The sequence below is a fragment of the Zingiber officinale genome, chromosome 3B, assembly GCF_018446385.1.
Source record: "Zingiber officinale cultivar Zhangliang chromosome 3B, Zo_v1.1, whole genome shotgun sequence".
In the NCBI taxonomy this organism is placed as follows: Eukaryota; Viridiplantae; Streptophyta; class Magnoliopsida; order Zingiberales; family Zingiberaceae; genus Zingiber; species Zingiber officinale.
In genome coordinates this window covers 77,705,701-77,728,854 of record NC_055991.1, presented here as the reverse complement: position 1 = coordinate 77,728,854, position 23,154 = coordinate 77,705,701, and positions in this window count along the sequence as shown.

The window sequence follows — 23,154 nt, the reverse complement described above, 5'->3', positions numbered from 1 at the left end:
TACCTGTTCTTAATCGTGACTTGATTTAGTGCTCGGTAGTCTATACACAAGCGCATGCTCCCGTCCTTCTTCTTCACGAGCAATACAGGCGCTCCCCATGGTGAGTGACTAGGGCGTATGAAGCCCTTGTCGAGCAGCTCCTGTAGTTGCTCCTGAAGTTCCTTTAGTTCTACTGGAGCCATGCGATAGGGTGCTTTGGAGATGGGATTCATACCGGGGATAAGTTCTATCTCAAATTCAATCTCCCTGCCTGGTACTAGGCCTGGTAACTCCTCAGGGAAGACTGCTGGGTAGTCACATACAACTCGGACCTCTTCTAGCTTTTGGTCCTTGTCCTGACTGATATTGACTACATGTGCTAGGAATCCCGTACATCCTGAATCGAGGAGTTTCTGTGCTTTCAGAGCCGAGAGAAACTTCTTGGCCTTCCTCTTTGGTTCTCCGATGTACCCAAACTGCATTCCTGCTTCGGGTTGGAATACAACTCTCTGTTTACGACACTCTATGGAGGCACCGTACTTAATCAGAAAGTCCATTCCCAAGATGACATCGTAATCAGTCATATCTAACACTATCATATCACCAAAAAGCTCTCTGTCTGCTATAATGACTAGCATTGTTCGGAGCCAGTGCGTGGATGCCATAATTTCTCCTGAAAGTAGTGTTGTCAAAAACTGACCACTGAGTATCTCTGGAGATATTGCCAACTTTTCGGCGAATGTCCTGGATATATAAGAATGGGTTGCCCCAGTATCGAATAAGACAGTTGCACTTTGCTGTAAAACACTAATCTGACCTGTAACAACTGTCGAGGTATTCGCTACGTCCTCTCTGGTGAGTGAATAGATCCTCGCATTCGTTGTGACTGAGGGGGCTTCTAGTCTACCCTGGCTGATGTGTTGACCATCTAAAATAGCCTGCATCTGGTGTAACTGTGCTGGGTTACCTCCGTACTGAATCGGCTGTGGTGCGGGAAGGCTGGTCTTGTTTGGGCATTATTTGGCCATATGCCCTTCCTGGCCACATTCGAAGCAGCCTCGTGTGCCCTTGCGACAAACTCCAGGGTGGAATTTCCCACAAATAGAACACTTGGGATAACTAGGCTATTTACTAGCTGCTTCTCCTTTTGGGTAACTCCCTGGTTTACGTTTGTGGCTAGAGTTCCCCTTCCAGTTAGAGCTGTGGCCCTGGTGTTTCTGAGTACCTGAGCCTCCTTGGCCTTTAGACTCTAAAAAGGCTTGCTTCTGCTACTTGATGTTGTTCTGGTAATGCTCGGTAGTCAGAGCACTACTTACTAGTTCTTCAGTGGTTTGTGGCCTATGAACGCTGCTGGCCACGTTCATTGCTATTTCCGGCCTTAGCATTTTGAGCATCAACCGGACTCGTTCTCTTTCAGTGCTGACTAATTTGGGGCATAGACGAGCCAGTATGTTGAATTTCTTTACGGCCTCCTTAACTGAAAGGTTGCCCTAGCGAAATTCAGTGAACTCGTCATAGTGGCGGTTTGTGACCCGCATGTGAAAGAACTCCTCAAAGAATTCTCTCTCGAAGTCGGCCCATGTCATCTGGTTCACCGGGCGCTTCCCTTTAATTCTCTCCCACCACATACGTGCGTCTCCTGCTAGGCAGAAGGAGGCGCATTTCACCTTTTCATACTCTGGCCAGTCCAGAAGCTCCATCGTACTCTCCAGTGTTTTGAACCAAGCTTGGGCATCCCATGGTTCACTAGTGCCTGAGAAGTTCTCTGGCTTGATCTTCTACCACTGGATCAGGTAGGCTTCTCTCCTTGCCCCTGCTGCTGGGGCTACTGGTGCTGTAGGTTGGACTGGTGGAACCTCTATCACTACTGGGGTTGCTAAGTTAGGTTCCGGAGTGGCAGTGGGAGTGTTCTGCTGATTAGCCCTTAGGGTGGCTATCTCCTGTTACTGTTCAACTAATTGCTTCTGTAACTGAGCCACTACTGCTGTAAGGTCTGGGGGAGGCACTGAGCTGCCTGCCTCATGCTGGGGCTCAGTAGCGGGTGTCTTTCTAGCTGGGCGTCCTCGTACCATTTTCTAGAGAAATAGAGGACATACATAACTAATACAATCATATTTGCATAACTATTATTATCATGTTAGATGCTATCATATATAAACATGCTTTAGTTATCTATGAACATGAAAGCAAGAAACATAAATAAAGTGAGAGATATTCTTACTTGGAAGCTGCAGGTTCAATGCTGATGTGTGTGTGGAGGAAGTATGGAACTTGCTCTGATACCACTCTGTAACGCCCCGCCTCCTACTGTCTAAGCTGAGAGACCGGGGGTTACATTATGCTAAATTATTCTTGGCTATCACTGAATATTAAGATGCGGAAAAGATGAACTAATTAAAACTCTCTGCTATTTACTATAAAATCTGGAAATTATACCCAGAATACTCTTCTGAAGTTGTACATAGGCTAAAGAAGGAAACCTAAACTTTCTATTTGATCAAAAAGCTTAAATTAGACACTTCTAGCTGAAATCAGACATTCCAATCGATCGGCTGATCGATTGGAGTTATCTGATCGATCCACTGATCGATTCAACGTGCTACTATGCACGGGGTCAATTCTGGATCGATTGGCTGATCGATCCAGCCTGACCAATCGATCCGATAATCGATTCAGAGGCTCTCTGTTCGCGGAAATTAAATTCTCGATCGATCGGCTGATCAACCCATGGTCGATCGATCGGCTGATCAACCCATGGTCGATCGATCAGCTGATCGATTCATCAGCTTTTTGTACGCGGCAGATCGCTTCCCAGTCGATCGGCTGATCGATCGAGGACTTCTCAATCGATCAGCTGATCGACTCAGCTGCTAACTGTTCGCGGGGAATCACCTCCCAATCGATCGGCTGATCGATTGAGGACTTCTCAATCGATCAACTGATCGATTGGGTTTCTGATTTCACTGAAATCCCCCACGAACTTATACAAAACTTTCAGAACTCAACTAAAACATAAAACAATACCACTAGACAGGTTATTACTTATACTTTGCTAGCTAATATCAAGATAATAAGCAGTCTAAGCATGGCATAATACCTAGCTTCACAATTCATGATACTTAGCATCCTAAAAGTGCAGGGAAGTAACAACCTAAGGAAATACTAAGTTTTTAAGTTTGCTAGTTCCCAAAGATCTTTATTCCAGGTTCCTTCTCACACACATCTAGTCGCATCGAACTCCAGCCTCCGCTAATCCATCTTCCCTTTACCTTTATCTGCAGTATAAGGAAAATGAAACTATAAGCTTGGGAGCTTAGTAAGAACTATCTACCTCACAAAAATATGCATTCGAAGAAATCATGCTTTCAAGGATGCTATTTGAAATACATGCTGATGATTATGCTGAACATGCTAAAACATGGCATATGGACATACAAGTCATGGCAATCAAAGACTGAACATAAAGCTAATTGTTATATTAATAAGAAAACTAAACTGAGGCTGAGCTATATTCACATATCTGGTTCGTGAAGTTTGAAAATTATTTTCATAATTAGATAAAAATACTAATCATGCTGCTGATGGGCCCAGCAACTGTACTTGCTATGCACGCATCCCTAACTAGGCCCGAGGTAGCTAGTCCCGAATCTAGTAGGGTTACTAGGTTATCTAAACCTAGGGACGACTGTGGGAGCCCAACCCAAGGACATCTGAGAGTCCAGTACAGTGTCACTGATAAAAGTAAAATAATGTTTATAAACTGATTTATCTTATCTTGCTTTTACTAGGTTATCTGAACCTAGAGCTAGGTTATCTGAACCTAGAGGCGACTATGGGAGCCCACCCATTGGACCGTAGTCCCATATCAACTGAAGCAAGACTAAGTATAATATTTAAAATGCATCTATGGCATTTAACTGAACTATTAAAACGCCTACTGTAGCATATAACTGTGCTAGGCATTTTATCGAGCACCTGGTGTGCTCTAACTCTGCATATGGCTGCACTAAGAACATAAGAGCGAAATAAGGACATAAAAACATACTATTAGCTACCTATACTGCAGGTGAGGGGTTACTTACATCCTGCGCTAAGTTTCCTTACAATCCTATCGCTAGGTTTCCGGAGAAGAAGGTCTCTTCGAAGATCTTCTTACGTCTACGCGTTCTTCTCTCGGAGAGGAACATCCTCGTGCCGGAGTTGTCGCCGGAAAGTGTTCCTACGATCCTAGGAATGGAACCCTAGGTCTTCTTGGGCTTGGTGTGTCGAGAGGGTGCGGGAGAAGAGAGAGGCGACAGTGAGGGTTTGAGGGCGAGAACAGTTGTCGTTCAAGAATAATAAATTCTCTCTTAAATTCCCTATTTATATTAAGTGATTAATACACTCCAACTAAACCTTAAATATAATTGCTCTCCTCTTATTTCAGCACACCCCTGCTGGGGCCCCTTGGTTACTAAGTCACCCTATAAGTCATAGAGTCCATAGGTCGCGGGTTCAATTCCTGCTTAGGTTGTTTTATGTTTTTATTTAATTTTGTTACTTCTGCTACTCCAAAAAATTCTATAAAAATATTCTAAAATTCCAAAAAAATAATAGAATATTTATAAAATTAATTTGAGAATTTTCGGGTGTTACACCTGTGCTCCTAAGCTCCTTCACACTCAAACACAGGTATCAAACACAAAGCAGAACCTAACCAACTTGGTTGATCACATCAAAACAACCACGGGGTCCAACATCTTGTAGTTTCCTTGCCAGTGTCCCATCTTGCCATAATGATGGCATGGACCCTTTTCTCTCGGTTCTACTGTCTTGGCCTTTTTGCTCTTCCCTTTAGCCTGATGTTTTGGCTTCCTCTTAGAACCTTTCTTGGAGAAGTCTACTAACATCACAGCTTTCTGTTCACCCTTAACAGAAGACTCCACAATCTTGAGTATATTTATCATCTCAGGGATGGTCAATTCTAAATTGTTCATCCTATAGTTAATCACAAATTGTAAATAACTTTTCGGTAAGCTATGTAGAATTAAGTCAATACTTAACTCATGATCCATCATAAAATCGAGTGATGCTAAACGCTCTATGTAGTCATTCATCTTTAATACGTATTGTACTACAGACGAACCTTCCTGCATCTTTGAGCAAAAGAGAAGCTTAGAGACCTCGAACCTTTTGGATCTAGCTTGCTCATCAAATAGCTCACGAAGATGATAGATAATATCATAAGCATCTAAATGCTCATGTTGTTTCTGTAATTCAAGAGTCATAGCAGCTAGCATGATGCAACTAGCAAGTACAGAATCATCCTTATGTTTCCGAAGGGCCAATAGTTGGTCCATAGTTACATCGGCATCAAGACTGGTGGGAAGAGGTTGATCAAGGACATAATCTAGCTTCTCAGCTTTGAAAACAATTCTCAAATTTTGAAACCAATCCAAGAAGTTCGGCCCAGACAGTTTGTTCGAGTCCAAAATTGAACGCGGATTAACAGAAGTCATAATTAAATAATTATTCTAGAAATACAAAAATGAGAATGTATAAGAGACATGATTTTATTTATGTAAATAATTTACATAAAACCCCGCTTATTTATCAAATTCAAATACCCTTATTTTGAATTTGGAAGATGGTAGATTTTCTCCAAGTGGATTGATATCCACCATAGATAAGAATAACCTTGACTTTGGCCAACAAGTCATTCTTAGCTACAGCAGTAGATAACATATTTACCGATTGCATATCACTTATATGCAACTATCACATATGATAGCAACTAATTAACTGACATTCGCATAAACATCGGGTTGTTAACATATTAACAAGTATACATCAAATTTACATCACCCAACTTCAGCTCTATCCACATTGATTATGGCTTTGCCACAACAAATCCACGCTTCAAGTTTAAAACCAACATGTTAATCATGAGATTGCATCTCTATGGTTTGAACATGTTTAATTTCAAGTTGAGCTTGACTTTGGCCAACAACTCAAACAAGAACTTAAACTCTGGTTCTTATCATATTAATGGAAGGTGTAGGTTTTAATATTGAATAAGGGATTTAGGTTTCATCTACATCATGCAAAATTCTATCTACATGACATTACATGCATGACATAAATGATGACATGGCACGTCATACACATGACATAAATAATGACATGACACATCACATACATGACATAGCATGACACATCATACATATGGTAAGATCTAATCACATAACACGCATGACAAAATCTAATCATATCATAATAATGCATCTACATGGCATATAATAGGCATAAATTTATATATATTATAATTCTATTTTGGAAATAAAAATATGTTATAAATCTAATTTTGATAAATTAAGATTTATCTAATCAAATTAGGAAACCAATTTTTAAATTTCATTAACATATCTCATCTAGAATCTTTCTATCAATCAAGAATCTTTAATTACTTTAGAAATAAATTTCTAGATTAATTTCCTAACTATTTAGAAAATAAATAATTAATATTTCTTAATTTATTATAGAATAATTTAAATCTAGATTTTATTTGTGATTTTTCAAATCTTTTCAAATTTGGTATTTTCTAACAATTTAGGAAACTTTCCAAAAATAGAATACTTTAATACATCTGAAAATTTAGAAAAAATTAATTCTATAATTTAATTTAGAATATTTTTAATCTGGATTTTTATGATTATTTAAATCTTTCCAAATTTGATATTTCCTAACAATTTAGAAAACTTTACAAAAAATAGAATATTTTAATAAATCTAAAAATTTTAGAAAAGATTAATTCTAAATTAACAGAATATTTCTAAATATAATTTTCTGAAATTATATCAAAAACTTTCTAAAAATGGAATTTTCTAACAATTTAGAAAACTTTTCAAAAATAGAAAAATCTTAATAATTTCAGAAAAAATCTAAAATTAATTACAACACAAATTACGAATCGTAAAATAATTTTACAATCATGTCAAAGAACGATCAGGCTCTGATACCACTATTGGGATATGCTCGATGCGGTGTGTGCTAAAACATGTTTCGTAAACATGCGCATCAGAAAATAAAATAATAATAATTCCTAAATTATTGCATCACACGCACCACATGTATACAAGGATACAACATGCCAAACATGATCGCATAATTAAATTTTTACTGAAAGTAAATTTATGCTAGGTGTACCTTACGGATGACCTGTAACGAGAAAGACATCAACCGTAGCGACGTTGTCGAACCTCGCCTCTATTTGTATCCATATGGAGCTCCTTAAAACAACTCCTTGAGTACAGGCCTCTCCTTTGGAGGTTACTAGCCACGAGCGAAGAAGAGGGATCAAGAGGAAGAGGAAGAGAAGCACACAAGAAAGAGATTTCTTCCTTGTGGTGGTCACGGCAACAAGGGGAAGGGCTTCCCCTTGTTACCGGTGGCAAAGAGGAAGGGGAGAGGGAGAGGAGAAGAGAAATTGGGTTAAGATTTTCTGAAAACCTTAATAGCCAATTAATGATTTCATGTGTATAATTATTTCTTAATCATATCAATATATAGCCCTCATTAATGAGTTGGATTAGAAGCCCAAATCCAACCCATTATCCATTAACCAAAAATTAGTTCATTAACCCCTGGTTTGATTCACAACTAAATCAAGTTGGTTCATGACTAATTCATGATTAAACCAAATATGGTCCAACTCTTCCATAAGAGACGTGGCCCATCCGTGCTTCTATTACGACAAATATTTCCATATTTATCTTATGTATGGTCAACTAAACATTTATCTCTTGATCTAAGAATCCTATTCTTTAACTTATTTTATGTCTTTTAGAGACTCGTTAGTGTGTGTGACCCAATAGGTTCCTGATTTATTTTGGTCATCTATAATTAACTACTTAATTATAGAACAATCATGAGTGACACCTAGTAGTACATCATGATCTCCAATTAGTTGAAAAATCATAGTTGATCTTAGAATTAATTCTAAACTCTTCAACAGCTACAGTGAGTCATGCCTCGTTCCTTTCACTCGTCTTATACCCACTTGGTTCAAGATATGATCTATGTGTCTTGTCCCCACTAGGTTGACTACATCACACCTAACTCAAGTAATACTTCCTCGTTCTATGGATTCAAATTACTCATACATGTGTACAAGAGTCTCGCACTCTTAACATGTGATGTTTTGCCTAAAGACTTTGAGTAATAATCCTAACGAGTGGCCATAGGGTATACATCTCCTTGCAAGGAGCAGTGAATCCTCTGTGAGCTATCCAAACACCTTCAGGCACTTCAACTTATACCCAATCATCTCGGGTCCACACCTCAATGAGATGCATGCTTAAGATGTCAAAGTATAAGTCTTCATGACTAAGATGACTTGTATACCTCAAGTCGAAGGAAACTTACACTCGCGCTACAGTAAGAACTTCACAGACATATCTATATATATGTAGAGAACCATATGAAGTTTATAGTGAGTCACTCCAATGAACTAGTTACCATAACCAGCATCCACGTTTAACTCTCGACATCCCAATGTCTCCAGCCAGTGAGAAAATAACTACTTAGTCGAACCAAGGAGTATAACCCGTACTAGTCTTACAAAATTGATGATATCTGAATGCATCAATTCGATGGTTAGGGAAATTTTAATATATTCATAATTGCACATGTAGAGATAATCACTAGTTGTGATCCAATCACAAATTCTCTCATGCTATGAATTATATTACGGACATTCAATAAATAAGTTTAAGACAATCAAACATATAATATGCAATCAAATAGTGAATCTTTACTTATCAAATAAATAGAAAAAGTCATAAGGCGATTGCCTTAGGATATCCCTCAAATTCTAACAGCACCTACTACCGCTTCAACCCCTAAACGCCCGATAGTACCTGCTCCTCCACCCAAAGGACCTCGTGCAAGTCCTCCATATCATCATCCAGAGTTGCGGCCTCAAGTCGTACAACACATGGGGGTTCCTCGAGAAACCACGTGAAAGTGGTGCACATATTATCAGACAACCACTCATGACACAAAAGAGTGTTACACTTTAAGGAATCAGCAAGGAGGCAACCCCAGATATCGTCGACGTTCCCCAACTTCAAATCGCCAACACTATCCATGAAGAAATAGTATGCTCAAAATTAAGTATCGGACGACCAAGCCACAGTCGGGAACTTTATAACTCTCGGCTGAGCAAACTCAAATGCCCGCTCGAGTGCAACAAGAGCAACCAATCGCCCGGCAATAAGAAAATTACAATAATGCTGCTCAGGGAAATATCAACATGATAGCTGGGGGAGCCAACTGATGGTGACTCTAACCTAGCGAGGAAGTCACATGCTCGATGTTTGGTCATCCATGAAATTGGATGTAGCGAAAAGCAGATGGCTAGGCCTAAATTAATTTCGGGCCCAGAGATCTAGAGGGAGTAGAAATACCCCATAATGATCCGTTGATAATTAAGATTGTGATAGCCAATTATAATATCTCTCACACTTTCATTGGCACAGGTAGCTGCGTTAATATCATCTTCAAGCAAGCATTTGATTAGCTGAAGATTAACTAGAGCGAGCTCCAACCCATGTCCACTCCTCTGTATGGGTTTACAGGCAATGAGGCACAGCTGATCAACTAAATAAAGTTGGTCATATCCTTAGGGGAAGAGCGCCTAATAAGGATGCATTGATCTGTCTTTATAGTGGTGGACGCACCCTCCGCATACAATGTCATTTTGGGTCGACCAGCGCTAAATGAATTCCAGGAAATTGTTTCAACTTTCTGCCAGAAGATAAAATTCCCCGTGGATGATCAAGTGGGAGATGTTAATAAACTAGAACCATAGTGGGGAGGACCTTATAGAGTGGTGCAAAAACTCACCTTGGTTTCTTATTATCTTCAAGATGCGGAGGGAAGAAATCTCGAGCGACCTTGGAGTGCAAATCATCTCCAATCTTATAGAGCTTAACAAGTATGGTTGTAACTTATTTTTGTATTTTGCTCAATATATTCAATAAAAATTGCAGGCAAAATTATCCCAATCGATCGGCCGCATGGACGGCTGGAGACTTTAAACCTTATAGTCGATCGGTCGCATGGACGACCGGAGACTTTAAAGCTTATAGTTGATCAGTCACATGAATGGTCGAAGACTTTAAACCTTATAGCCGATCAGTCACATGGATGGCCAGAGACTTTAAACCTTACAGTCGATCAATCGCATCAGACGACCAGAGACTTTAAACCTTACAATCGATCGATCGCATTAGACAGTCGGAGACTTTAAACCTTATAGTCAATCGGTCGCATGGATGGCGGGAGACTTTAAACCTTATAATCGATCGGTCGCATCAGATGGCCTGAGACTTTAAACCTTATAATCAATCAATCACATCAGATGGCTTGAGACTTTAAACTTTACAGTCAATTGGTCGCATCAAATGGTCAGAGACTTTAAACCACATAAACGACCAGAGGCTTTAAATTATACATAATCAGATACAGTCAAATTATGACTTAAAGTATATTCATTACAGATCCAATGAATTTATCATTCAATCTGAGGATTCATCATGAAATACTTACAAATAGTCGTTCTGTCTATTTTGTTCGTTAATACAGATAAGATGGGCTTATTATGTAGTATGGAAATTTATTATGGAGATTGTTCACCTCTATTTGGACAGGTTGTTCCACTTTGTGTTATGTTTTCACCCAACTTATTATTTCATTCGGAAGTTCAGCAAGGATCCCACTCATAAATATATATATATTCAGATGGATTGTTCTGCTCGTCGTTATACTCTCACCCAGTTATTTATTGCATCCGGTATTTCACTGAGAAATTTATTTCATGCATATGTATGATCGAACAAGTCATCTCGCTTGGTATCAATTAAGGAAAATTTCTTGAGGTATGTAGTGTGAGTATATCAAGGAGCTCATTGTCTCTATAAAGATGCTAGTGATTCTGAAGCGGCGTTAAGCTGATATATGAAGTAAATGAGTTTATATTGGTGGTTCTGAAGATATGCGAGGATACACAAAGAAAATAGGTGCTATCTGATACTATTTAGTGCATAAAGTAGTAGTTAATTTTAAATTTCCTTTCATAAATAATGGGGTTACACAATAGTAAATATAAATACATTAGTCGAACTTACTTAAGATATCCTCTGGGAGCTCCTCAAGAAGTTGGTCCTGATCTATAAACGATAAAGGAGGCTCCTTTGATAAATATCCCCCTTGTACAATTGTCGAACCTCCCCTTCAACTGAGTAATTAAGTGTTTTTACAAACCTCGTGGCCAGTTTTTCTTTAAACTCAATAGAATCAAGGTAGGCTCTCCTCTCTGTCTCGACTCGTTCATCTTCCCCAGCGTGGTAGGCCAATAATTTGGCTCGGGTAGTCTTGGTTTCAGCCTTACCAGCATCCAATTCTACTTGCAAAGACTCTATTTGGGTTTCTTTGGCCTTTAACTCTTCTTGTCTCTGCAACAATTGTTGGAGTGTATATTAAAATTCTAGCTTTTGTAAACATTTATTTTTGAAATAAAAAAATCACATTAGTCAATATCTACATTTATTTTTTAAATATAATTGTTCAATTAATTTATATAGTAGATAACATGGAGTGTGGTGTCACACTCAGAAGATCATGTTGTCGGTTCTCTATAAATTATAAACAGTTGCTCACGACTAAGATGGAAATGAACAAACCATCAGAATAGTTGTAGTGTAATTAAGTATTAGTTTATCTTGATAAATAAATTACACTGGTACACTCTAAGTGTATTGAGTAGGACCATTTTAGGTAAGTTCTTTTTGTATTGACTTAATAAAAGAACTAGACCTTAGTTATTATGGAAGTGTGTGCTCTTAATCCTAATATAATAACAAGCACATATATTTAATGTTTATTTCTTTGACTTATCAAAGGGTGAGGTTTAGCTCGATAAATCAATATGTCCGATAAGTTGGGAAATGATATTACTTATAGTGTGTATTGTTGATTATAAAAGGAATCTGTGTTCTAGTTATCTAGGTTGAAAATGTCCCCAAGAGGAGCTCATAAGGATTGCCATGTTAAACCCTGCAGGTGGACTTAGTCCGACATGACAATGAAGTTGAGTGGTACTACTCTTGGAGCTAGATATTAATTAAGTGAGTTGTCAGTAACTTATTTAATTAGTGGACATTTGTTATCTTAAACACAGGGAGACTAACACACTCATGATAAGAAGGAGCCCATAATGTAATTTGGGATTGGTGCGATAATGCGATAATAACTCTCTAGTGGAATGAGTTATTATCGATGAACTTGAGTTGTGTGTTTGGGGCGAGCACAGGATACTCAAACTCATCGGAAGGCCAAAACCAATTTCTCCTCTAGGTCCCTGTCGTAGCCTCATTATAGCCTCAAGTCCATCCAAATGTAAGGCTCTTCTTGGTGTCCAAGAATGTAACGACCACCCTTCTTACTACTACTACCCTCTAAAGATGACCATTACTTAACTACTAACTCTACTTAACCGGTATGATTAAATATCACATGGAAACCCTACCGAAAAATTTTGGCAGAATCTCCCTTGTACCGGTGACCAAATCTATAATACAAACATAGTATACGCAGCCACAGACGACTGGAACATATTTTCCACAACCACACAGTAATAAAAATCACAATAAAAACAAAGAAACTACTCTAGCAATAGCAATGAATACAGCACTCCACAAATAATAAAAGAGACTATCTAGACATGCGGAAATAAACTCAACTACAATCCCAAATGTAATACAACATTAACAGAGGACTAAAAGAAAGTCTAGACAATTTTGCCAGCTACTTCTGGATCTCTCCACAGTCCAGTCACCACACACCTTCATCACCACCACCACCCTGTCGCCTCCCTTTCATATCTTAGCTTTTCCTTTATCTGCGGTAGGAGGAAAAAAACAAAAGACCTATAAGTGAAAACGCTTAGTAAGTACTAATCTATCTCACAAAAACATCGAAGTGCATAAAAAGAATGCAACAATACTAAAACTGAAATGCTAAAAGCAAAGCTGCATGTACTCATGGTATACAGAAATAAAACTGAATACTAAACATGCTCACTAACTGACAGGAAAGTAATGAAACAACTACTGTAGGCTTAGAATTAAAGAACTAAACTTTTATTGATTCTAAGCATAAAACTTGTTTCATTTTCTTATATCTTTATACCAGAAATTAATCTTTTAATTTCTCTTTTACTTTCTTCTTCTTTTCTTTTTCTTTTCTTATGCTAGAAATTAATCTTTTAATTTCTTTCACTTTCTTCTTCTTGTTCTTCTTTTCTTCTTTGGGCCCAGGCTTAGCACCATCTTTGTTTTGCGCGCTCTCTAATAGTGACTGGGGTAGCGAGCCTCCAGCCCTATGAGTATAAAGACCTCGGTCTTACCAGGGCCAAGACCTCGGAATTGGTCACCTGGATTTATTTAACGACAACCTCGGAAGTCGGGTACTAGCCTCTTACTTTAGTTTACTTGTTATCTCTTTTTAACTAGACCTTGGTCTTTTTCTTTACTCACACTTCTCATAATCCTTTATTAGAGCTTATTAGAATCCTGTAGATATATCTAAGTATAGGATTACAACTAACCAAGCATGCTATATAAAAATAACATAAGGGAAGTAGATCTGAACTCTCTAAGCATGTTATAAAACAAAGCAAAGGAAAACAAATCTGAACTTACTAATCATGCTTTAAAATAGAGCAAAAGAAAGTAACTCTAAGCTTTCTAAACATGCTGTAAAATAGGGCAAAGAAAGCAACTTTAAGCTTACTAATCATGCTATAAAATAGAGCAAAAGAAGGTAACTTTAAGCTTTCTAAACATGCTGTAAAATAGGGCAAAGAAAGCAACTTTAAGCTTACTAATCATGCTATAAAATAGAGCAAAAGAAGGTAACTTTAAGCTTTCTAAACATGCAGTAAAATAGGGCAAAAGAATGCAACTTTGAGCTTTCTATACATGCTGTAAAATAGAGCTATGAAATTCTGAATTTCAGGTTGAAATGCTAAGGAACTAAGCAACTGAAATGCCAAGCAACCAAATACTAGAGTGCTAGAAAAGTAGCACAACAAGCTAACTCCGAATCATAAAAAAACAAGGTTGTTCATGTTAACCCAGGAAGCTAAGAACTCAGAACTGAAATGCTGGGAACTAGGGTTGATCGGCCTCATTGAGTTGGCACAGGAAGGACCAAACAGAAATCTCAAAGAGGGATGTTCGTTCTACCAGACAGCACAAGAAAAAGAAATCTAACCAGATCTACTAATATAGAGCTGTTCTTTTCAAGTTAAATAGGAAAACTATGGCAGTAAATGCTCTAATCCGCATGGTATAAGGAACTAACAGTATACACAGAACATGCTGTCACCTGCACGGCCTAAGGAAACTAATAGCATAAGCAGGGAATGCTATAACCTACATAGCATATGAAACCCCAATTCGGTAGAAATCTCAACCAAGGTTCGTCACCGAAAACATCCAAGCATGTAAACTCACGGCAGATTCAAACACAAGGAGAAACAAAACCTCAAACAAGGGCTGTTCGGTCTGTTACAATTGGAGCATCTCCATTACAAAACTCCAAACTCTCATGCAATTAGGTATAACTGTTCGGCTTGACAAACAGAGCAAGGAAGGCAAAACCCTAGCACAAAATTCTACTCGGCACTGTGAAATCCGGAAGCAAGGAAATCAAATCGAAGCTCGGAGCAACTCCTACCACAGGTAAGTAGTACTTACAGACGATTCTTGGACTTACAACCGACGGAGGAAGAAAGGGGAAGACTTTTAGGGCTCGGCGGCTTGCAAAATTTTGGCTTCCTCTTGTACCCGCGAGCTCCTCTCCGTCGAGATCACCACCCACGGTGAAAGATGACTGGAATAAGGCTTCGCCGGCGCCGGAGACACAAAACCTAGCTTCCTCTTGATTTCCGCCGAGAGAGAAGGCGCCGTCGCGAGGGAGAAGGAGAAGAAAGATTTCGGGAGAAAATGTTAGGTTTTTGGAAAATCCAAAACCTAATTCCCTTTTATATATAAGGGTTTTATTCCAAACTATACTATATCCTTAATTCTTTCTATATAGGGTTAACAGAAATCTCCTAGCTTAGTTGGTCAGGCCGGTTTTGGCTTGGGTCAGTCTGACCCGAGGTCCCGGGTTCAAACCTCGCTTCCAACACTTTTTGCCTAAACTTCTTTGGTTTTGTAAAAATACTAAACGACCTCCAGAAATTACGCAAAAATACTCTAAAAATTTCTAAAAATCTCTAGAATATTTTAAAAGCATTTTCAAATATCTTTATGGACATTTGAAACTCAGAATAAGGAAAATTGGGTCGTTACAAAGAAGGGGGTCGGTCCAATGTTTGGTGACCAAGCAAAGGCCGGCCACATCCTCTTTATAGGGGGCAGCCCTATTGCTTGGTGACCAAGCTTGTAGGGGCCGGCCAAGATTAATTTAAATAGGAGAGTTGTTTTGAATTTTTAAAATCTTCTCTTTATAGAAAACTATAAGTTTTAAAAGAGATATTTTAATTTTAAAAAAGAAACTTTCCTTATTTGAATTAGGCTACATGTTTTAATAGAGAGATTTAAAAATTTTAAAACTTTCCTTTTCTAACCATCCTCATGGTTTAAGAAAAAAAAAAGGAAGATAAGTTTTAAAATAAAATTTTCTATCATAACGTTAAAAAAGGAAATTTTATAAGAGAAGTTTTAAATTTTAAAACATGGTTTTAATTTTTAGAACTTTCCTTTTTTAACTCCTACTTTAGGAAAGAGAGTTTGTAAATTTTATAAGAGGATTTCTTCTTGTAAAATTTTTAAAAATATATTTCCTTTTCTCTTGATGAGGTAGTCGGCCACCTTGCTTGGTGCCCAAGCAAGGGGCAGACCATAATTAAAATAAAAAAAAATCATCACAAAATTAACGTTGGTGATTGATTCAATCAAGAGGAAAGAAAAGGAAAAATTAAAAGGGAAAAGGAAAAACTCTTGGAATATTTTAATTTTTTTTTAAAATTCTTCCCTTATTTGCGTTGGACAAGTAATATAAAAGAAGAGGTGAGGGGGCTTTATGAGACACAACTCTTATTCTTTTGCTTGGAGATCTCAAGTGGCCGGCCCCTCTCTCCCTTCTCTTTTCCCTTTTGCTCTCTTCTCCTTGGTGGTGGTGGTGGCCGAATTTTAGAAGAAGATGAGGAAGCTTTTGGGTGGTGTTCATCTTGGAGGATCGTCGCCCACACGATGTCCAAGGCGAGGCAAGGAATACGACAGAAGATCTTGAGATCATTAGCTTACAAAGATAAGGTATAACTAGTAGTTTTCTTCCGCATCATACTAGTTATTTTTCTTTGTATGAATTCTAAATATATGAGGCAATTAGATCTAGTTTATCGAATTTGTGTTTTCTTCTTTTTTAAATTTGTGATTCGATTATTCTTTTTTGTTAACCTAGAGTTATTTAAGGAAATTAAATATTAGCTTTCCTTAAAAGGCTTTGCCTAGGCGATGGTGGTTGCTCCCATATCCAAGAAGGTCATGTGCCTCGCCATGCAGTCCTGGAAGCCAATTTTGGAAATTAATATTTAATGGAATTAATAACTTAGGTAGATTTGAATCAATAGTGTTAAGTTCCGTTTGCGATTCAAATCTAAACCATTAAGAACAGATAAGTTAAATTTGGAATCAATGATGTTAAGTTCCGTCTGCGATTCCTAATTTAACTTCTAAAGAACACAATAGGTTATTTAAGGAAAGATTCGACACTTGTACAAAAAAAATTTTGCACAGTGGAATCGGTACGCTTTCCTAGGACTAACCAACAATTGGTATCAGAGCTAGGGTTTGCCTCTATGTGTTTAGAATTTAAATAGGTTATGCACATGTCATACATAATTTAGGCAGGATAATAGTAGGATGTGATAACTATTTGGTTGCAGGCTCCAACTATTATGGTTTATTGATGTTGTGTGTGATTGGACCCTTGGACATGTCAAGGGCAATATTTTGTGTGTGCATGATTGTATGTAACTAATACAGCAAGAGCTGTATTAGCCCTAGGATTTTAGAATTTTATTTTTGATCTATATTACATGTACATTCCCTCGTGGAATATAGGATTGATATATGTAAAATTATATTTTTGTCGCGAATCGGATTCTTGCGAGGCGTGGTACTTTTGGAGCACTAGAGGCGTAGCGGAATAAGAAGCAAGATGGATGCGACGACTCGACCGGATGGTGGTGGCTAAAGATGGTAGTGGCTAGGGTTGGAGTACATGGAGGACAGTAACAGAAAAAGGCCATAATAGTTGGAAAATAATTTCCATATTTATTGCTTTTATTTACTGTGATGTGTATGTATGCATGTGATGTATGCTAAGGATAGTTTAAAATTCCTCACTTTAAATAACTAAGTGGGAGATGGATTTATTTTAATAAATTCCACGGTCTCCATTACTGGTTTGTAAGTGATGCAAACAAACTTGCGCGTTGGCTCTGAGTACCTTCCTCCATATCGGATGAGTTTGTTTACGGATCACTAGATCAAACCTCCATTTTGGATGACTATAGGAAATTAATTAAGAGAGTGTGATCTTCCCCATCGGAAGGGGCACAATCTTATTAATGGACTTAGTGTCAAGTAATGGTATACACTTAGGCAAGTCTAATAGTATCCTCCCCATCGAAGTCACTGCTATTATTTATGTGACCGAAGGAAACCAACTATTAATTTTATTTGTCAAAAAGTTAGGTTGACAAGATAATAAAATTAATGGGTTACACCCTCCTTTTACAAATGTTGAATTTGTATACGTCCACACTATCGTGGCATACAAAATTCACGGTGTTTTGAGGTGTTGGTTAATTTAAAATATTATTGTTTGAGGAATCAATATTATTATAAATTTAGAGTCCTGACCAAAGTTATTTTATGATTCTTAGGATGACTTTCAACCCACTGGCCATTATACTGAAAGAGAACAAACTTACTGGACCCAACTATATAGATTGGAAAAGAAATCTGGACATTGTCCTTACTGCTGAAAGCTATAAGTTTGTACTGACTGAGGCTTGCCCTGATGCACCTAACAGTGACTCTACCCTAGAGGAGATTGAGTATCATAAGAAATGGGTAAAAGCTGATGAGATGGCACGGTGTTACATTTTGGCATCAATGTCAAATGTATTGCAACATCAGCATCAAGATTTACCAACAGTTTATGATATAATGAATAATCTCAAAGAACTCTTTGGGCACCAGAGTCGGACTGCAAGGCAAGAGGCAATGAGAAAGCTAATGACAGCCACCATGTCTGAGGGGACACCCGTAAGGGATCATATCCTCAAAATGATGGCTTATCTAAATGAAATATAAGTCCTTGGAGGAGAAATCGATGGGGAAACCCAGGTCGATATAATTCTCCAAACGCTATCTAGAAGTTTTGAGCAGTTTCGCCTGAACTATAACATAAACAAAAGAGAGTATACGTTGGCGGAACTTCTGACAGAACTACAGGCAGCAGAAGGAATATTTCGTCACAGTTCTTAGATTCATTATGCTGAAAATGTTTCTACTTCTAAGTCGAAAGGAAAGAAGAAGAAGAAACAGGTCTTTTCAGCAAAGAGAGTGAATAAACCTCAGGGATAAAAAGCTGGAATGAAGAAGTCAAAGGGCAAGTGCTTCATCTGCAAGCAGACAAGGCATTGGAAGGCAGACTGTCCTCGTAGAAATCAGAACAATAAAGGTATATCTCATGCTCTAGTAGTTGAAACATGTTTAGCGGTGTTATCTACCAGCACCTGGTGTGTAGATACGGGAGCCACTGATCATGTCTGCAATTCTTTGCAGGGGTTCCAGGAAACCCGGCGACTATTTGATGAAGAGATAACTGTCTACATGGGCAATGCTACTAAGGTGGCGGTTGTTGCAATGGGAGACGTCTACTTATCATTTGATAGGAATAGGAAATTAGTTTTAAGAAATTGTCTTTATGTACCCAGTTTTAGAAAGAATTTAATTTCAGTTTTTAAACTGTATTTGGATGGATATTCAGTTTCCTTTAGTAACAATGTGGTTATAAAGAGAAATAAAGTAATTATCTGTTCTGGTGCATTGGTTGGCAATTTATATACTTTAAATCCAATATCTCCCACAAAGCAAAATATGAAAATTAATAACACATCTTCTAACTCTAATAAGAGAAAAGAACCTTCGAAAATGAACCAAACGCATCTTTGGCATCTAAGGCTTGGTCATATTAACTTAAGTAGAATTCAAAGGCTTGTAGTCGATGGACTCTTGGGGTCCATTAGAGTTGAATAACTTTCCAACATGTGAATCCTGCATGGAAGGTAAAATGACCAAGAGACCTTTTAAGGCCAAGGGGTATAGAGCCAAAGAAGCGTTAGAATTGGTTCATTCTGATTTGTGTGGTCCTATGTCTATCCAGGCTAGAGGTGATTTTGAATATTTTGTCTCTTTTATAGACGATTATTCAAGATATGGATACATTTCCCTGATGCGCCGCAAGTCTGAGTGTTTTGATAAGTTCAAAGAGTACAAGGCTGATGTGGAGAAACGTCTAGGTAAAAGTATCAAGACACTACGGTCTGATCGTGGTGGCGAATACCTCTTAGGAGAGTTTAGAAATTACTTATCAGAGGCCGGGATTTAATCCCAATTTTCCGCACCAGGTACACCCCAACAGAATGGTGTGGCAGAATGAAGGAATAGGACTCTTATGGAGATGGTTAGATCGATGATGAGTTATTCAGAATTACCCAATTCATTTTGGGGATACACTCTGGAAATGGCAGCGCACATTCTGAACTTAGTACCTTCTAAATCAGTATCTTCTACTCCCACAGAATTGTGTAATGGGCGAAAGCCCAGTCTAAGACATATTCAGATTTGGGGTAGTCCAGTACATATGTTGAAACCAGATACTGATAAGTTAGAATCTCGTATAGAAGTTCGTGTGTTTGTGGGTTATCCCAGAGGAACGAAAGGTGGTTTATTTTATAGTCCTAAAGACCAGAAGGTTATTGTTAGCACCAATGCCCAGTTTTCAGAAGAAGACTATATAATGGATCACAAGCCCAGTAGCAAAATTGTTCTAGAAGAACTTAGAGAGGACACGTCAGTATCAACAGTACAAGATGAAGTACCACAAGAGACTGCAACACGTGTCACACATAATACACAGCCACAGACGATGCCTCGTCGTAGTGGGAGGGTTGTAAGGCAGCCTGAGAGATTCATGTTTTTGGGAGAGTCTTCGGACTTGATCCCGGGTAAACATGAACCTGATCCCCGGACATATGATTAAGCACTCCAAGATATATATGCAATATCTTGGCAAAAGGCAATGAATTCTGAAATAGAGTCTATGTACTCTAATAAGGTCTGGGAGCTTGTAGAACCACCTGATGGTGTAAAAGCCGTTGGATGCAAGTGGATCTACAAAAGGAAAAGAGGGACAGACGGGAAGGTAGAAACCTTCAAAGCAAGGCTTGTTGCGAAAGGGTATACTCAGAAAGAGGGAATCAATTATGAGGAGACTTTTTCGCCGGTAGCTATGCTTAAGTCTATCCGGATACTCTTGTTCATTGCTGCTCATATGGATTATGAGATTTGGCAAATGGATGTCAAGACAGCTTTCCTTAACGGAAGTCTTGAAGAAAACATCCATATAAAGCAACCAGAGGGATTTATTGAAAAAGGCAAAGAGCATCTAGTGTACAAGCTCAATCGGTCCATTTATGGACTAAAGCAAGCTTGAAGATCTTGGAACATCCGTTTAACGAAGTAATCCAATCATATGGATTTATTCAGTGTCCGGATGAGTCTTGTGTATACAAGAAGTGTAACGGAAACGTGGTGGTATTTCTTGTACTATACATAGATGATATTTTGTTAATTGGCAACAATGTCAAGGTATTATCGGATGTAAGGGTATGGTTGTCCAAATAATTTGATATGAAGGACTTAGGAGAATGTGCACACATTCTTGGGATCAAAGTTATAAGGGATCGTAAGAAAAGAATGTTGTGCCTATCCCAAGCTTTATATATAGATACAATCCTTGCTCGTTTTAGCATGCAAAACTCCAAGAAAGGTTTCTTACCTTTTAGGCATGGAGTAGCTTTATCTAAAGAGATGTCTCTGAAGACATCAAAGGAGATAGAGGACATGAAGGCAGTTCCTTATGCCTCGGCTGTAGGAAGCCTTATGTATGCAATGTTGTGTACGAGACCTGATATCTGTTTTATCGTGGGCATGGTTAGCAGATATCAGAGTAACCCTGGACAAGGACATTGGACTGCAATAAAGTATATATTAAAGTACCTGAGAAGGACTAGAGACTATATGTTAGTTTACCAGGCAGATGATTTGCTCCCTGTGGGTTACACGGATTCAAACTTCCAATCAGATAGAGACAACAGTAAGTCTACATCAGGCTATGTGTTTACTCTAGAAGGTGGAGCCATTACATGGAGGAGTGTTAAGCAAAAATGCGTATCGGACTCAACCATGGAAGCTGAGTATGTGGCAGCCTCTGAGGCAGCCAAAGAAGCTGTATGGCTCAAGAATTTTCTAATGGACTTAGATGTGATTCCTGGTTTGCCCAAAATCATCACAATTTATTGTGATAATAGTGGTGCAGTTGCAAACTCAAAGGAACCACGTGCCCATAAAGCAAATAAACAAATAGAGCATAAGTACCACCTAATATGAGACATCGTCAAGCGAGGAGAAATTGTCGTCACCAAGATTGCATCAGCAAATAACCTGGCAGATCCTTTCACTAAGGCCCTTCCGGCGAAAGCTTTTGATCGGCATGTGGAGGGGATGGGAATCAGATGTATGGCAACAGATATGACAGCTTAGTCTTTTAGTATAAGTGAGAGATTGTTGGAGTGTATACTAAAAGCCTAGCTTTTGTAAATATTTATTTTTGAAATAAAAGAATCACATTGGTCAATATTTGCATTTATTTGTTAAATGTAATTGTTCAATTAATTTATATAGTAGATAACATGCAGTGTGGTGTCACACTCAGAAGATCAAGTTGTCTGTTCTCTATAAATTATAAACAGTTGCTCACGACTAAGATGGAAAGGAACAAACCATCAGAATAGTCGTAGTGTAATTAAGTATTAGTTTATCTTGATTAATAAATTACACTGGTACACTCTAAGTGTATTGAGTAGGACCATTTTAGGTAAGTTCTTTTTGTACTACCTTAATAAAAGAACTAGACCTTAGTTATTATGGAAGTGTGTACTCTTAGTCCTAATATAATAATAAGCACATATATTTAATGTTTATTTCTTTGACTTATCAAAGGGTGAGGTTTAGCTCGATAAATCAATATGCCTGATAAGTTGGGAAATGATATTACTTATAGTGTGTATTGTTGATTATAAAAGGAATCTGTGTTCTAGTTATCTAGGTTGAAAATGTCCCCAAGAGGAGCTCATAAGGATTGTCATGTTAAACCCTGCAGGTGGACTTAGTCCGACATGACAATGAAGTTGAGTAGTACTACTCTTGGAGCTAGATATTAATTAAGTGAGTTGTCAGTAACTTATTTAATTAGTGGACATTTGTTATCTTAAACACAGGGAGACTAACACACTCATGATAAGAAGGAGCCCATAATGTAATTTGGGATTGGTGCGATAATGTGATAATAACTCTCTAGTGGAATGAGTTATTATCGATGAACTTGAGTTGTGTGTTTGGGGCGAGCACAGGATACTCAAACTCATCGGAAGGCCAAAACTAATTTCTCCTCTAGGTCCCTGTCGTAGCCTCATTATAACCTCAAGTCCATCCAAATGTAAGGCTCTTCTTGGTGTCCAAGAAGGGGGCCGGTCCAATGTTTGGTGACCAAGCAAGGGCCGGCCACATCCTCTTTATAAGGGGCAGCCCTATTACTTGGTGACCAAGCTTGTAGGGGCCAGCCAAGATTAATTTAAATAGGAGAGTTGTTTTGAATTTTTAAAATCTTCTCTTTGTAGAAAACTATAAGTTTTAAAAGAAAGATTTTAATTTTAAAAAAGAAACTTTCCTTATTTGAATTAGGTCACATGTTTTAATAGAGAGT